A 14237-nucleotide genomic window follows, 5' to 3' on the forward strand; every position below is an offset into this window, starting at 1 on the left:
CCTGTTTTTCCAGGTTTTCAGTCTCCCCCCCTCCAGTAGTTCCTCGCTGACATGCATGCAGATAGCTATATCTGATCTTGTCCTCACCATCAATGACAATGTGATCTTCTAAAGCTCCGCTTCAGGATTCCAGTCGTTTGGCTAGTATCTCCCATGTTCCAACTTCCTTCCTTTGATACTCCTTTGCAGCTATGCTGCAATCAGATTTTCATAATACAGAAAAATGTGGTGTCAAATTTATAGAATAATTTGAGAGTGAAACAGCGTATAAGGAATCTAAGAAAGAGGCGGTTGCAGAGGTCCATTTGTGAGGCAGCAGTGATTTAGACCAGGGCTGTGACACCATAATGAAAGAGAAATGTTTGGTTTGAGATGTATTTTGAAGATGAAATTAATGGAAATTGCCAATGAAAGAGTTGTTCAGAAAAAAAGAAAGATTCAAAAGAATGATATCCAAGTTCTGAACTGGAGCGTCTGACTTGGTAAAAGAACTATTTGGTAAAATATAGAATACAGGAGAAAAACATGAAGGTAAGACTGGATTTGTACTTGAGGTGCTTATCTGACATTCAAGTTATAATGTGGATCTAGAGCTCAGGAAAAACCTAATAAATAAAAGAAGTATCTAGGCGATAGAAGATAAATTTATCCTTACAATGGTGACTAATTTTTATAGCTATACTTGGAATCATGAGTTTAGATTTAGATAGCCATGATTTTATGGAGAGAAGGGAAATCCTGAGGATGGATCTTGAAGCAATGTTTGTTCAACTGATTGTATCCACGTAAGACCTATGTAGTATGATAATAATTTTATAAATTTGGAGTCTCTATACAAGAATTTCTTACAGCTCCATTTTTAATATAGCAAAAGGGAGACAGCAATCCTAGCTTTTCCTTTTTTTTCTTTTAAATTTTCTTCCTGACTTCTATATACTTAGGACTCTCTTTCCTGTATTTCTTCTTTATTTTTTTGTCACTTTTCTCTCCTTTGAGGGAAGTACTTATAATTAAGGGATTTGTCAAAGCCCTTAGTGTGTCAAATATGAAAGCCAAAAATTTGTTCATCATTCACTGTCTTACCAAAAATAAATAAATAAATAAATAAATAAATAAATAAATAAATAAAACAAAACTACAAAAGCAATAACAACTACCAGATGAGTAGTGTAGGAGTATGCTTGACTGGTATTGATTTCCCCCCACTTTTTTTCTCTTAAAACATGTCCCTCTGGATCAAATTTCCAAATACCACCTACGACAAAAACAACATTCAGCATATCTCTGACAAAAGAAAATAGAAAATACAATAGAATATTCACTCCTAAGCCTTGAAATATCCCCAAAATATCAAAATACCACCTACAGCCTAGAAAAATAAACTACAACCACCCACATCCCCTCCCACCTCCAGCATGACTCAAACACACACGTTCCCCTTAACCACATTTACAAAGAATATCTATTCAGTTGAAAAAATTAGTTTTCCTAAAGTCAGCAATAAAATATATTATGCAGTCATAATAGGTTCTATCAGTGCTGAAATGTCTTATTTTATTTTATTTGGGGGTAGGGGGATTTAAACTAAGGTAAAATACATGTTTCATGCAAAGGCTATAAAAGTTTTATTAATTAATAAATAAGAACATCCATCCTATGATATATTTTAATTAAATATCTATTGAATAGGACTGAACAATGCTACAGTATTTCACGGAAGAGTTCACACTAAGATTATAATTCTAAATTATACAATGGACACCAAAATTGTTGGTCTGGACAATGATCCGCCCTGTGGTGAGCCATTAATAAAATAAATACATGATTACTTTTGAAGAAACCAAAGGTTCCATTTTTCCTATACCAGAGACACCACTTATTACCACTTGTATTTGGCAGTGCTAAATTTATACTTCACTATCAGGAAGAACTATCAAGGATTTTTGTTTTATTTTGTTTAATTTGAGTCTGGGGAAACTTACTTATGATTGGTCATACTCAAATCTGAACATGATTATATATAAATACATATGATTACATATGTTTAATGCTTATCATCTATGAAGTATTATAAAATTTTGGAATCTCATTATGTTATGCATCTTGCATTTCTTTTTATTCAATTAAAATATTTCCTGAGCTGTTATTATTCGCCTACAATAGAGGCTGAGGTCATTAAGCATGGAAAGCAGACTTCTATGAATAAGTCTTTGCAGAGGAACAGGATCTAAGAGTTGGTAACAATGGTACATGACTGAAAACAGGATGAGCAAAACATTAGAGCCAGAAAGTAAACAACAACGAAACACCATCTTATCTTATATATTCGATCAAATAGGCCAAACTAATCATACTCTAATCTTCTAAATTCCTAAATACTTAGTTTTGGCTGCATGCTCTTTTCTTTGCACAGATTTTTGCTCCAGATTTCCTCCATTCCCTGGTTTCAACTACCATCTCTATGTGGGTATCTCTATCTCTGATTTCTATCTGAAGCTCCAGTTCAAAATGTTCAGGGCTCCAGCATCTTCTTCCATTGACAATGCAGTCAAACTTTGTTCCAAACAGAAATACGTTCGACTGATTTCCTCCTGAAATGTGTTTTTGTTGTAATCAGGATACCACTACCAAGAAAATATGAATTCTATAATCATTAAATCAGTGACATTTTTGAGCCCATACTATATCAAGCATACAATCTTGTATTTTACTTGCATGATTTCATTTAATCCTCCCAATCACCTGAGGTAGCTATTATCATATTCAGTTTTCTTCAAATGAAGAAAGAGATGATAGCTTAAAGAGATTAAATGATATGCCTAAAGCCAGTTTTTAGGTAAGGGAGGGAGTTGGTGGTAAAATTGAATGGACTTTTAATCTAGGTGAACCTTACTACAAATCTTTAACCACAATAATTATATTGCTTCTCATTAACTGAGTCACTTAGTTCAAATAATTTAACATGACTTTTCTACTTTCTACATTTCTTTGTCTGATTCCAAAACCCATTGATTATCTCACAGTGTGTACCATTTTCATTTCCATGGCTACAATTCTGGTTGTGGTAGGTTACAAAAGTGACCATAATTATTTGCAGATCTACCTATTAATAAGAGGAGTCCAGTTACTACTCCTTGAACCTGGACTAGCTTGTAATTTACTGTGGAGGATAGAATGCTCTAGAAATGAAGTTGTGTTGAGTTCTGAATCAGAGCCTCAAGAGACTTTTCATGCTGCTGCCTTCCTTCTTGAGACATCCATCACTGCTACCTACTAAACATATCTGGCCCAGCAGGAGGATGAGAGAACACACAAGATGAGCCATACCAGCTGAGCCATCTTAAACCAGCCAGGTTCCTTAATCTGACAACTGACTATAGTCATGTGAACAGGCCTGCCAAGCTCGCCTGAGCATAACCCACACCCCAAACTGCCACTCCCATTTATTTGTAGGCTAAATAAATGACTACTGTTTTAAATCACCATTAGGGAGTCTGGGATGCATCAAAATGTAGCCTGTTCACTTATGAAAACTCTGCTCTAGTCAAGCTGGCCTACTTACTATTTATTCCCCTACTTTTATACTTGCATACTGTATTTCCCATCATGTTCATATCATTTTCTTGTAATGATGTCTTACTGATTAAATTCATTGGCATATTTTACCCTCTTATTATATTATTGCAGTCACCTCAGGCTTGCTATTTCATACACACACACACACACACACACAATTTTATGACAAACCTGTTATAAGACTAACATAAAAATTGCTTATATAGCTAAGTTAAAGAAATACCAGAAAAAGGTGAAAAGTAGAATATTAGCTCTAGTTATAGAACAATTTCTATACTGAATTATATAAGATTTTAAGTAAGTTATTTTATTTTTCTGGCCTTAGTTTTCATATTCATACAATACTTATAGCCCTCTAATCCTTCTATTTGCTCCAAGATTTTCCTGGGGATGTAATAATGATAATGCTAATAAAAACTGCAAACATATTCAGAAACATCTATGTGCCAGACATTGTACTAAGGATTTTATATACATTCATTTAATTCTTGCAACATACATATCCAAATTATTTAAATTATCATTATACAAATACAATAAGCTATCATTCAAATACTCTACTCAGGTTGGCTTAAAGAGCAAAAGGATTATTATTTGAAATTTACTTAACATAATTTATTGTCACATATCATCTCTCTGAAGGATTAGTTTCCAATAAATATGCCATAAAGAAGAATTTTGAAAACTGAAATGTAAACATCGAAGACCCCGAAACCAATATATACTTTCAAAGACTCTTGTTCTAAAGCTTCTGTAAATTACCCTATACAGTGACTTCTGGAAATCATGCATAGTTCAATAAATGTATGCAATCTGATTCTTCAGATTAATGCTTTGTTATATGCAACAAATTAAGAATGAAAATAGTTACAAATAGATTTGAATTGCATTTGATTATAAGGAATAGAGAGATAAATATTGCTAAAGCCCAACACTCTAGGCAAGGCTCTTGGAGAAAAGATGAGGACAAGTTGGATGATGTGGTAAGATGGGTTCTGAGAATGAATAACTGTATTGGGAGTCGTCTGAATATAGATTACCAGAAGCAAGACTCAAGTCTAACTAACCCTTTCTAGTTCACTGTTGTTATTGTATACGAAAAATATATTTACAAATAAATTATATTTATCACCCAAAATTAGAGAAATAAGAACCAAAGAATAGAATCAGGATTCATTAAGATTCCAACAAACTGGAAGAATCAAAGACAGATTGCTTAACCTCATTAGAAATATTTGCCTAACTCACACAAGTTACAATAGGGCAAAACCTGGCTTAACAAAATTTTTTCAATAATAACAATTAAACAATATCAAAAACAATTATAACAATTAAACAATAACAAAAAACTCCCCATTTTATTCTTCTGCAATTTCAACATGAAAGAATGATTATGATTATGACTTGATATCAAAAAGTAGTAAGGTAATTTGAAGTTCTAAAGAATAAGACCACCCTTTGAGTTTGTTAAGATGGAAATCTATGTTTGCTTTTTATACTTGTGGGAAGAACTAATTTCTAATTCTGGGTTCCTCTTTGTAAGAATATCAGTACGCTTTAGTCCAACCTTTGAAAGTAAGCTGAGATGAAGCAATGTCAAATGTAGAAATTTTAAAAGAACCTTCAATACTTTAATACATAAAAATGTTCAGTTTTTTCAAATTAAGTTTCATAAAACAATAGATGCACTATATGCTGTTAAAAAGAAATATGCACCACAGAAAGGTTCTAGAAAAATTATAATTATTTTTAAGCAATGATAATATATTATATATTATGCATGGTTTTATTATGACACATTCAGTCATGTTAAATAAACCATTCTCAATAGAGATCAACAAAGCATTACTATATTCTAATTTCTGCTAATTGACCAAAACCATTCAGGCAAACAGCAATGATGCTTCCATGAACATATCTACCCCATCACTGGTTATACCTAGTGCACACCCTAAATATATTCCCTCAATTTTGGTTTCCTTATTTTTAAAGCAAGGCTTTTTTGGATTAGATCATTTGTAATAGACTCTTATAACAATATTTATTATTTTATGCTAAAAATTAGTTCCAGAAGAACATTTATATGAAAAGAATAGTTAGCAGTTACAATTTCGCAGATTTTTATTGATTCATAGAGTATGAAAAAAAATGACATATGACTACACAATAAAAATATGGAATCCCTGGGTAGCTCAGGGGGTTAGCATCTGCCTTGGGGCCGGGGCGTGATCCCAGACTCCCAGGATCGAGTCCCACGTCGGGCTCCCTGAGAGGAGCCTGCTTCTCCCTCTGCCCGTGTCTCTGCCTCTCTCTCCCTGTGTCTCTCATGAATAAATAAATAAAATCTTTAAAATAAATAAATAAATAAATAAATAAATAAATAAATAAATAAAAATTAATATTCTATTCTCTCTTGCTATCTTGTAATCTTCCTTAGGAAAAAGTATGATGTTTTCTTTTTTACACTAATAATTTAGTATAGTATAAATTACAGGTATTTTAAAAATGAGTTATTCCTTTGCTATTTGTCTTCCATTTCATATAAATATATATTTCCACAAGGTGGTGCTCTTTATTTAAAAATTTCAATAGAAGGCAGTTTTTTATTTGCATAGTGCTCAAAGACATGATTCAGGCTTCAGCATATTATGAATGATCAAATGAGCCATGAAAATGCATGCATTACTTAAAATTTATGTTCACTGATCATACCATTTCATTTATTGGATTAAAGTTAGATTTTTATTTAAAAAATGCTAAGTATACAAGTAAGTTTCAGTAGCAATTCACTTACTGAAAATGTAGAGGTCTTAAAAATTCATAGTTAGAATCTGAATAGGAAAATGCAGTCTATTTAGAAGCAAAAACATCAAAGGACAGAAGGAAGAAGATAAGTTTGTTTGGAATTGATGTACTTCTCTGGAAATAGAGGAAAACTAGAATATAGCATGGAAACACTATCTAGAAAGACTTTAATATTAAGCTAAGTATGGAGTAGTCACATACTAAGCCATTATTTATATTAGCTTGAATTTAGGTAGTGGGGACAGAGAGAAAAAAGCCAGAGAGAGAGAGAGAGAGAGAGAGAGAGAGAGAGAGAGAAAAGATATGTAGAAAAAAACTTAATAATGATAGTGATTTATTCACCATTTCTTTCAGAGATTGTATTTGTTAAGTATGAGGCAGAAAGTTTGAATCTGTTATTTCTTCAGTGCCCTTGGTTCCCTCAATTCTCTCAGAGTACTACATCTCACCTTCCTGAGGACCATTCTAGTGTTCAAATGTTATATTATTTGTTCATATCACTCCTCAAGGAAACCAGAGTTTATCTAGTAACCAGTCAAAAGGAGAATAATAGATTTCAATACTGGAAAAAAAAATAATTATATGAGAAGTTCTACTTCCATTTAGGATACAGAAAGTTATTAAGAGAACATTGTTCCCATGTAAACAATGAGGAATAACCAGGTGATCCGAAAATTGTATTTTTTTTTTCTTTAACAATCAGAAAGGTGAGGATACCAGGCATCCAGATGAGCCAAATTTCCAAGGTTGACAAGCCCATCTAAAGAAAACAGGATACACAAAATGTCTAATTATTGGCAGAACATGGGAGACAAATAAAAGTAGCTATAAAAGTAAGTGAGAAGAAGTAAACTCACATTTTAACAAATTCTTAAAAGCCTAGTGTGGGCTCTCATGAGAGATCAGAATCCTGGGAGCTCCATGCCCAAGGGGAGTCAGCACCTGTCAACTACCAGCCCTTTAACAAGATGAGCTCAGCTGCTGCTTGGGGACAGGCATGAAAAAAGAAAAAGATATCTGCCCCTGGCAGTAAAGCGAGAACCTTTGTAACATCCAACGACTGATCTTGTTTTAATTTTTTTTTAAAAAAAGGCATCTGTCTATAGGAAATAGAAAGTCCCAAGCAAAGGTTGACTCTCACTAGGGAAAGAACATGAAACCCTCTCACTCACTGTTCACAGGCCAAAGGCAACTGCCACTGGGAGAAGTATAGAATCCTCCCCGCCCCCGCCCCCCCAACCAGCATTGACACTAAGGAAAAGCTTCAATCCCAGGAATGTGCAATAATGTAAAGAAGAGGGCTATAGCTGTGGGAAAGGCAAGAAACTGGCTTGTGGAAACACCTACTGAATCAAGGGAGTCAGCGACCTTGGAGGTGGTATGAAAAATTCCCAGTCAGGAAGGGGCAGGAAAATGGAGAAAATGGAACCCAGTTCTCAGGCTTGGTGTACAGAGTCGGCTTCAGACCAAGACTTGAGGAGAACTGTGAAGTTCCAGTCCCCTCTTCAATGGTTCCTACCATGAGCCTGCAATGAGTAATGGGCAACTGCAATCTTTTGCTAAAGAAGATGCTAGAATGCAGAGCTTTCTCTCCATCCACCTTGTAGGACAGGCATATAGTGTTTTCCAGAGGTTGAGGGTGGAACAGAAACACTTTAACAGATCATTTGACATTCCAAAACTTGGATAAAATATAATATAGGTTCAGTTCAAAAACAGGAGACTTTTAAGCCTGTGTTGCAATGAAACAAATGAAGTTTGACTACCTATTGACTCAAATCCCACATCAATGGCTTGATAAGGAAGCATAACAATTTATGGACATAAATATATTTACCTCAGCTTGTTTTCATTTTCACATGTTTGTTATTCAATCAGTAATTAATTGCAAGGCATACAAAAGGGGGAAAAAAAGTTTGATGGAACCAGACACAGAAATCCAAGTTGTTCAAACACTGGAACTTTCATTTAGAAACTTTAAAATAACAATGACTGATATATTGTTAAATCCAGTTTTTAAAAAGTGGATATTATATACAAAGTAAGAAACTTCAGCATAAACAGAGAAGTCATAATAAAAGAAACCAATGGAAATGCCAGCATTAGACAGTATGCTCAATATCATTACTTATCAAGAAATGAAAACTAAAACTCTAATAAGACACTGTGATATATTCATTAGAGTGACAAAAATAAAAAGGATTGACAATACCAAGTGTTGGTGAGAAGGTTGGAACAATTAGAATTCTCATACATTGTGTTGATGTTGCAAAATGCTAAGCTACTTTGGCAAACAGCTTGCCAGTTTCTTATAAAATTAAAGATCACTTATTAGACAATCTAGAAATCCCACTTGTAGGTATCTTCTCAAAACAGATTAATACGCATTTGAATATTCATAGCAGGTTTCTTCATAATAGTGGGAAACTAGAGAAGTCCCTAACATATATCAGTTGACAACTGTATAAACAAACTGTGGTGTAACTATACAGTGGGATACTACTTAGTAATAACAATGAATATACTATTGATACAGGCAAAATTACGTAATAATTTCAAAGCTGTCATGCTAACTGAAAGTAGCCATACTATATGATTCCATTTATGTGAAATTCCAGAAATATCAAAATTATCCTCACAGACAGCAGATCAACGTCTGCCACAGTGCGCGTATTAGGGTTTTGACTACCAAGGGACATAGGGAAAATTTTAGGGTAACAAGAATGTTCTGTATCTTGATTGTGGTCATGATTAAAAATTGATCACATTGTATACTTTGAAAATGTGAATTTTATTATTTAAATATTACACCCAAATAATTTTTAAATAAATGTATTGGATGCGTTGGCTGTAGTGTGTTATCAGTTTTTACCAAGGCTTCTTCCTAAGGAATTTTCAAAACTAATTTTACATTTTTTTCTTTTTTTCTTTTCTTTTCTTTTCTTTTCTTTTCTTTTCTTTTCTTTCTTTTCTTTTCTCTTTCTTTTTCTTTCTTCTTTCTTTTCTTTCTTTCTTTCTTTCCCTTCCTTCCGTCCTTCCTTCCTTTGTTTTTCTTTCTTTCTCCTCCCCTCCTTCCCTCCCTCTTTACCTTCCTTCCTTTTCTTTCTCCCTTTCCTTTCTTCCTTCTTTCTTTTCTTGTCTTCTGGATCTTAGAACTCCCAATGCATAAGAAGCAAAATCCACCTAAGTACAGGATTATAATCTATAGTCAACAGGAATTAGTAAAAGTTCTTGAACAGGAGAAGGAAATCAAATATATAATTTAGAAAGGTAAAACAAGACTTCATAATCAAGAATGATTGGTAAGGAGAAGGGAAGGGCACAAGTTAAGAAACTCCTATAATATTCCTTACATAACTTTTTTTTCTCTTTAATTGCAAGGGGTAGATTAGAGATCAAAAGAGAATTTAAGTCTGGAGTCAGAGATTTTAGATTTAACTGTCTATAGTGAAAGCTATGATATTTCTTAACCACTGTAAAAGTGTAATTATATACAGAGAGACGCATATGACCAAGGACTGAATTTTAGGGCATGCTCACTTGGTTGCAGTATGAGAAAGAAGAGGAGTCTTTCAAGGCAGGGCCAGAGCAATATCAGATGCTACAGAGAGAGCAAGGGAAATGAAGAATGAAATTAGATCAGTGGATTCAATTACTACAGCTCCAAATATAATTTTCAAACATTCTGTTATAGTTTGGGAATAGAAATAATTTCATAGAAAATGAAAGAGAGAATGTGTTTGAGAAATTATAGCAGGAGGTGTAATTTTGTAGTTTGAATCTGGTTGTATGTATAGAAGAGATATAGACCCAAACTAGAGAGGACAGTATCATCTTATAGAAGAGTTTTAAGCACAGGTGCTATTTGAAAGTAGAGAAAGAGGGGTCAGCAGAAAGGAAGAGATTCCTGGAAGAAAAAGAACTATCTGAAGGCTAAAGGTCTCTAGGGTGCTGAAAGAGAAAGGAGAGGGATACTATAGGTGAAAAATATGAGAGATGGGAAAAAAGTAAGATGGAAAGTAGAAAAGATTTATTCTTGCTTCAGGGGAAGTCTATACATTTTTTCAAAAAACTTTACTGTTAAAAGAGTTCAAGACCAGTATATTGGTGTTACACATACATGAGCAGAACTTTAAAATGCTGTTGCTTTTTTTTCTTCATTTTCATTACTACCTCTCTCCTTCCTGTCAAGATCAGCTTCCAAGGTGAGTCAAAACTGTGTTGCTTTAATGGTGTTATGACTGAAGGCTACAAAAACTCAGAATCTTAATTACATTTACTAAAGGATTATCACAAGTCTTCACATAACAGTGCATCTGTGAAATGCAGGTTTAATTTTACATATGAGAAAACTGATGCTCTGTGAGAATATGTAGCTTGAGAAAAATCAAAGTGCTTATTAAAGTGATAAAATTGGGATTAAACCTTAGGGTCCTTTATTACAACTAATTTAACCATGGTATAATAAACATTTTCTTTTGTTCTTTCCCTCAGTGAAACTAGAATCTATTATTGTCTTCTGAATGATAGTATTCCCTTGTGATTAATTCTAAAGAGGAGTTACCACAGTACAGTTTTGACATCCATCAAAAAAAGCCAGTTCCATTTCTGGCAAGATAGGATCATGGACAAGTTTGCTTTTTGTTTTTTTTTTTTGTTTTGTTTTTTGGTTTTTTTTTTTTTTTTTGCTTTATTTTGTTCGTTTTTGTCTTTCTGAGATTCCTTTATTTTTAAGTAAAGGTATACTTCTAGACAGTTTGTAAGGCCCATTTCAGGTATATATCCCTAAGAGTCCAAAACTGGATTAATTGCTCAGCCATAGATGTGAACAAAGCTTTAGATTGGCTTTGGGTTTATATCCTCCTTTATGCACCACTTGGCTTTCATATATAGACACTTTTTTTTCCAAGTCATATCATTTCATCTGGTTATGAAATTAAGAAGAGAATGGATTGAGGTTTATTGCTCACAGAACCTCTCAAGAGCAAAAAATTGTGGTCTTACAAAACTGTCATTGGAAATTTGCTTCAGAATTCCATTTCTATAATGTATTCCTGGGGAAAATTTTTTTCAAGATGTTGGACAAAACGTCTTGAACTCTAAATCATTTGACTCGTAAATCCCTTTATATAAAAATAAATGTTATATATACCCTACTATAGTGAGGCAATAGAACTTGGCTCTCCATGTACATCTCTCTTCTTCTATAACATAACACTCATAAGTCTTTGATCAGGAAGTTCCTTATATAATGTCCTATACTGCATACTTTTCCTCTAAATTGCTTCAATATTGTCTTGGACTTCTCTCTCCTCTCTACACTCTTTGTCTAAATGATCTTAACTATTCTCATACCTTTAAATAATATTTACAAACCCTCATCCCTGAAATTTAAATCTCAATCCATATAAATAACACACCTGTCAAGCTAAATAACATTCTCCTCCTTTCCTCCCCACAAATTTTTCTCTTCTTTCTGCTTCTTGTTTTGGTAAATGTCATGATCATCTATCTAGTAGCTCAGGCCAAAACTTAAAGAGGGATTTTTAATTTTTCTGTCAAGACATATACTCAATTTATCAACAAGTCATCAACTGGAACTTCAAATTATACCTCATCTCAGTTCACTTCTCTGTCACCACCAACTTAAATCAGACTCCCACCATCTCTTACCTGGACTCATACAATTGTGCTTCCTGCTTCAATTCTTGTCTTATTCCACTCATTTTTTAAGAGCATCCAGCATAATATTTTTAACACATACATGTTATCATGTCATTCCCCCACAGAAAACTTTCCTATGAGTTCTCATAGCACTTGAAAAAAACAAACAAACAAACAAACAAACAAACAAACAAACAAACCCCTATAAGACCCAATGTGATTTGGCTGCAGGGAACGTTTCACATCACTTTCCTGTAGCTCATTAAACTTTAGTCATGTTTAGGTCCTGTGCACCTTGACTTAGTTTCTTAAGGGTGCTGTAATGATGACCACAACTTGGTAGCCTAAAATAATATAAATTAAAAAAAATAGAAATTTATTCTCTTTTAGTTATGGATGTCGAGTCTGAAATCAAGTTGTTGGGAAGTTTTGCTATTTTTGTATAAACTCTGAGAGAGAACCTGTGCTATGCTTTTCTCTAGCTTCTGGTAGTTCTCAGGAATCCTTGTCATTCACTGGTACGTAGATACTTGACTCTGATCTGTCTCTAGCTTCTCTGTGTCCTCTCATCTTCTTATAAAGATACTCGTCTCTGGATTTAAAGCACATCTTAAATACAGGATGATTTAATATTAAAATGTGTTTTTTAAATAAGGTCACATTCTAAGGTTCTGGGTAAACATGAATTTGGGGGGACAACTTGAATCCACTATACTCTTCTAATTATGTCATCCAGATCATTCATCATCTACTCTTTAGATGATTTATCTTTTTGCAGTCACTTTCTCAGAGAGACCTTCCTTATCTCTCATTCTTAATAAGAGGTCCCTATTGCTGCCTTCACACTAGCCAAACATGTATAATCTCAGTGATATATTTTATTTTACATGACAAACACTTATATAGTATATATACACATACTATATATAAATACATTCTAAATATAAATATTTAAATATAAAAGAAAACATAAATATAGTAACATGTTTGTGTGCATTGCCCATGTGCACACCCTGTGACCAGTTAAGAATATGAGAACATTTCTTTTTTTCTTTTTTTAATTTTATTTATTTGAGAGAGACAGAATGAGCAGAGAGAAAGGCAGAAAGGCAGAGGGAGAGGAAGAAGCAGACTCCCTAGTAAGAAGGGAGCCCGAAGTGGGACTGGATCCCAGAACTTCAGGATCATGACCTGAGCTAAAAGCAGATGCCCAACCGACTGAGCCACCCAGCCACCCTGAACATGAGAACATTTTTTAATTCAACTTTGTCATCATACTCAAAGAAAGCTATCAAGAAACAAACAAGATATTTAAGGAATGAAAAATAATAATTTAAAAAACCACCTGAGGAATAAAGAATACAAGGAAGAAGGAAAAGCAAATGGGCAGAAACATTTGTAAGTCTAAACAAGTGTCAAAGAGGGGTGCCTGACTGGCTTACTGATAGAGTATGTGACTCTTCATTTTGGGGTCATGATTTTGAGCTCCACGTTTGGGCTAGAGATTACTTAAAAAATAAAATTTAAAAAAATAAACAGGCATCAAAGATAAAATGTGAGAATGGGAAGTTAAAGGAAAGACACAGGGCAAAAGCACTTTGTATTACATAAGTTGTTAAAAAAAACAACTAAAGTTCTAAAAAATTAGACTTTACACTGTGCATATACACCATATCTTCTTATCCATTCCTCCTCCATCAATGGACATCTGAGCTTTTTTCATATTTTGGCTATTGTGGATATATATCTATATCTATATCTATCTATATCTATATCTATATCTATATATATACAGTGGAATATTACTCAGCCATCAAAAAGAATGAAATCTTGCCATTTGCAATGATGTGGATGGAACTAAAGGGTACATTAAGCAAAAGAAGTCATAGAACGACAAATACCATATGACTTCACTCATGTGTGGAATTAAAGAAACAAAGCGGATGAACACAGGGGAAGGGAAGGGAAGGAAAAAATAAGATAAAAATACAGTAAGACAAACTATTAGAGATTCTTAACCATAGGAAACAAACAGTTGCTAGAAGGGAGGTGGTTAGGGGAATGGAATAATTAGGTGATGGGCATTGAGAAGGGCACTTGTAATGAGCACTGGGTATTATATGCAACTGATGAATCACTAAATTCTACCCCTAAAACTAATACACTGTTAACTAAAATGAATTTAAATATTT

General features: G+C 33.6%; 1 protein-coding gene across 34 annotated transcripts in view; it reads right to left on the reverse strand.

The window, feature by feature from the left end:
• PPFIA2 (PTPRF interacting protein alpha 2) overlaps positions 1–14237 on the reverse strand; it is a 495741-nt gene that overhangs the window by 350755 nt on the left and 130749 nt on the right. The gene's annotated exons all lie outside the window — the stretch shown is intronic.

This window comes from Vulpes vulpes, chromosome 10 (genome assembly GCF_048418805.1).
Source record: "Vulpes vulpes isolate BD-2025 chromosome 10, VulVul3, whole genome shotgun sequence".
NCBI lineage: Eukaryota > Metazoa > Chordata > Mammalia > Carnivora > Canidae > Vulpes > Vulpes vulpes.